Source organism: Rutidosis leptorrhynchoides, chromosome 7, assembly GCF_046630445.1.
Source record: "Rutidosis leptorrhynchoides isolate AG116_Rl617_1_P2 chromosome 7, CSIRO_AGI_Rlap_v1, whole genome shotgun sequence".
NCBI lineage: Eukaryota > Viridiplantae > Streptophyta > Magnoliopsida > Asterales > Asteraceae > Rutidosis > Rutidosis leptorrhynchoides.
The window spans coordinates 215,882,830-215,887,765 of NC_092339.1; positions in this window are offsets into that span (position 1 = coordinate 215,882,830).

A 4,936-nucleotide genomic window follows, 5' to 3' on the forward strand; every position below is an offset into this window, starting at 1 on the left:
TGGAATTTGATGGAACCGAAGGACTGATCGGATTGAAACGGTGGACCGAGAAGGTTGAATCGGTGTTTGCCATAAGTAAGTGTACTGAAGAGGACAAAGTGAAGTACGCTACGCATACCTTCATAGGTTCTGCGTTAACATGGTGGAATACCTATCTAGAGCAAGTGGGACAAGATGATGCGTACGCACTACCGTGGTCAGCATTCAAGCACTTGATGAACGAGAAGTACCGTCCCAGAACCGAGGTCAATAAGCTCAAGACAGAACTTAGAGGGTTACGAACCCAAGGATTTGATATTACCACGTACGAAAGACGATTCACAGAATTGTGCCTATTGTGTCCGGGAGCATTCGAAGATGAGGAAGAGAAGATCGACGCGTTTGTGAAAGGATTACCAGAAAGAATCCAAGAAGATATAAGTTCACACGAGCCCGCCTCCATACAACAGGCATGTAGAATGGCTCACAAACTAGTGAACCAGATTGAAGAAAGAATTAAAGAACAGACTGCTGAAGAGGCCAATGTGAAGCAAGTCAAAAGAAAGTGGGAGGAAAACGGTGATAAGAATCACCAATACAACAACAACAGCAATTACAACAATAATCGCAACAATTATCCCAACAATCGCAACATCAATCGCAACTACAACAAACGGCCCAACAACAACAACAACAACAACAGCAACTACAACAATCATCCCAACAACAATAATAACCACAACAACAACAACAATCAGAAGCAGCTATGCCAAAGGTGTGAAAAGAATCACTCGGGGTTCTGCACCAAATTTTGCAACAAGTGTAAAAGAAATGGTCATAGCGCGGCGAAGTGTGAGGTCTACGGACCAGGGGTTAATAGAACGAAAGGAACAAATGGTGTCGGAACGAGTAATGGCGGAGCAAGTAGTGTCGGAGCAAGTTATGCCAATGTAGTTTGTTATAAATGTGGAAAACCAGGCCACATTATTAGAAATTGCCCGAACCAGGAGAACACGAATGGACAAGGCCGTGGAAGAGTTTTCAATATTAATGCGGTAGAGGCACAGGAAGACCCGGAGCTTGTTACGGGTACGTTTCTTATTGACAATAAATCTGCTTACGTTTTATTTGATTCGGGTGCGGATAGAAGCTATATGAGTAGAGATTTTTGTGCTAAATTAAGTTGTCCATTGACGCCTTTGGATAGTAAATTTTTACTCGAATTAGCAAATGGTAAATTAATTTCAGCAGATAATATATGTCGGAATCGAGAAATTAAACTAGTTAGCGAAACATTTAAGATTGATTTGATACCAGTAGAGTTAGGGAGTTTTGATGTGATAATCGGTATGGACTGGTTGAAAGAAGTGAAAGCGGAGATCGTTTGTTACAAAAATGCAATTCGCATTATACGAGAAAAAGGAAAACCCTTAATGGTGTACGGAGAAAAGGGCAACACGAAGCTACATCTTATTAGTAATTTGAAGGCACAAAAACTAATAAGAAAAGGTTGCTATGCTGTTCTAGCACACGTCGAGAAAGTACAAACTGAAGAAAAGAGCATCAATGATGTTCCCATTGCAAAAGAATTTCCCGATGTATTTCCGAAAGAATTACCGGGATTACCCCCACATCGATCCGTTGAATTTCAAATAGATCTTGTACCAGGAGCTGCACCAATAGCTCGTGCTCCTTACAGACTCGCACCCAGCGAGATGAAAGAACTGCAAAGCCAATTACAAGAACTTTTAGAGCGTGGTTTCATTCGACCAAGCACATCACCGTGGGGAGCTCCTGTTTTGTTTGTCAAGAAGAAAGATGGTACATTCAGGTTGTGTATCGACTACCGAGAGTTGAACAAACTTACCATCAAGAACCGCTACCCACTACCGAGAATCGATGACTTATTTGATCAACTACAAGGCTCGTCTGTTTATTCAAAGATTGACTTACGTTCCGGGTATCATCAAATGCGGGTGAAAGAAGATGATATTCCAAAGACTGCTTTCAGAACACGTTACGGTCATTACGAGTTTATGGTCATGCCATTTGGTTTAACTAATGCACCAGCTGTGTTCATGGACCTTATGAACCGAGTGTGTGGACCATACCTTGACAAGTTTGTCATTGTTTTCATTGATGACATACTTATTTACTCAAAGAATGACCAAGAACACGGTGAACATTTGAGAAAGGTGTTAGAAGTATTGAGAAAGGAAGAATTGTACGCTAAGTTTTCAAAGTGTGCATTTTGGTTGGAAGAAGTTCAATTCCTCGGTCACATAGTGAACAAAGAAGGTATTAAGGTGGATCCGGCAAAGATAGAAACTGTTGAAAAGTGGGAAACCCCGAAAACTCCGAAACACATACGCCAGTTTTTAGGACTAGCTGGTTACTACAGAAGGTTCATCCAAGACTTTTCCAGAATAGTAAAACCCTTGACTGCATTAACGCATAAAAGGAAGAAATTTGAATGGAATGATGAACAAGAGAAAGCGTTTCAGTTATTGAAGAAAAAGCTAACTACGGAACCTATATTGTCATTGCCTGAAGGGAATGATGATTTTGTGATTTATTGTGATGCATCAAAGCAAGGTCTCGGTTGTGTATTAATGCAACGAACGAAGGTGATTGCTTATGCGTCTAGACAATTGAAGATTCACGAACAAAATTATACGACGCATGATTTGGAATTAGGCGCGGTTGTTTTTGCATTAAAGACTTGGAGGCACTACTTATATGGGGTCAAAAGTATTATATATACCGACCACAAAAGTCTTCAACACATATTTAATCAGAAACAACTGAATATGAGGCAGCGTAGGTGGATTGAATTATTGAATGATTACGACTTTGAGATTCGTTACCACCCGGGGAAGGCAAATATGGTAGCCGATGCCTTGAGCAGGAAGGACAGAGAACCCATTCGAGTAAAATCTATGAATATAATGATTCATAATAATATTACTACTCAAATAAAGGAGGCGCAACAAGGAGTTTTAAAAGAGGGAAATTTAAAGGATGAAATACCCAAAGGATCGGAGAAGCATCTTAATATTCGGGAAGACGGAACCCGGTATAGGGATGAAAGGATTTAGGTACCAAAATTTGGAGATATGAGAGAAATGGTACTTAGAGAAGCTCATAAAACCAGATACTCAATACATCCTGGAACGGGGAAGATGTACAAGGATCTCAAGAAACATTTTTGGTGGCCGGGTATGAAAGCCGATGTTGCTAAATACGTAGGAGAATGTTTGACGTGTTCTAAGGTCAAAGCTGAGCATCAGAAACCATCAGGTCTACTTCAACAACCTGAAATCCCGGAATGGAAATGGGAAAACATTACCATGGATTTCATCACTAAATTGCCAAGGACTGCAAGTGGTTTTGATACTATTTGGGTAATAGTTGATCGTCTCACCAAATCAGCACACTTCCTACCAATAAGAGAAGATGACAAGATGGAGAAGTTAGCACGACTGTATTTGAAGGAAGTCGTCTCCAGACATGGAATACCAATCTCTATTATCTCTGATAGGGATGGCAGATTTATTTCAAGATTCTGGCAGACATTACAGCAAGCATTAGAAACTCGTCTAGACATGAGTACTGCCTATCATCCACAAACTGATGGGCAGAGCGAAAGGACGATACAAACGCTTGAAGACATGCTACGCGCATGTGTTATTGATTTCGGAAACAGTTGGGATTGACATCTACCGTTAGCAGAATTTTCCTACAACAACAGCTACCATTCAAGCATTGAGATGGCGCCGTTTGAAGCACTTTATGGTAGAAAGTGCAGGTCTCCGATTTGTTGGAGTGAAGTGGGGGATAGACAGATTACGGGTCCGGAGATTATACAAGAAACTACCGAGAAGATCATCCAAATTCAACAACGGTTGAAAACCGCCCAAAGTCGACAAAAGAGCTACGCTGACATTAAAAGAAAAGATATAGAATTTGAAATTGGAGAGATGGTCATGCTTAAAGTTGCACCTTGGAAAGGCGTTGTTCGATTTGGTAAACGAGGGAAATTAAATCCAAGGTATATTGGACCATTCAAGATTATTGATCGTGTCGGACCAGTAGCTTACCGACTAGAGTTACCTCAACAACTCGCGGCTGTACATAACACTTTCCACGTCTCGAATTTAAAGAAATGTTTTGCTAAAGAAGATCTCACTATTCCGTTAGATGAAATCCAAATCAACGAAAAACTTCAATTCATCGAAGAACCCGTCGAAATAATGGATCGTGAGGTTAAAAGACTTAAGCAAAACAAGATACCAATTGTTAAGGTTCGATGGAATGCTCGTAAAGGACTCGAGTTCACCTGGGAGCGTGAAGATCAAATGAAGAAGAAATACCCGCATCTATTTCCAGAAGATTCGTCAACACCTTCAACAGCTTAAAATTTCGGGACGAAATTTATTTAACGGGTAAGTACTGTAGTGACCCGAACTTTTCCATGTTTATATATATTAATTGAGATTGATATTTACATGATTAAATGTTTCCAACATGTTAAGCAATCAAACTTGTTAAGACTTGATTAATTGAAATATGTTTCATATAGACAATTGACCACCCAAGTTGATCGGTGATTCACGAACGTTAAAACTTGTAAAAACTATATGATGACATATATATGGATATATATATATATAGTTAACATGATACTATGATAAGAAAACATATCATAAAGTATATTAACAATGAACTACATATGTAAAAACAAGACTACTAACTTAATGATTTTTAAACGAGACATATATGTAACGATTATCGTTGTAAAGACATTTAATGTATATATATCATATTAAGAGATATTCATACATGATAATATCATGATAATATAATAATTTAAAATCTCATTTGATATTATAAACATTAGGTTAACAACATTTAACAAGATCGTTAACCTAAAGGTTTCAAAACAACACTTACATGT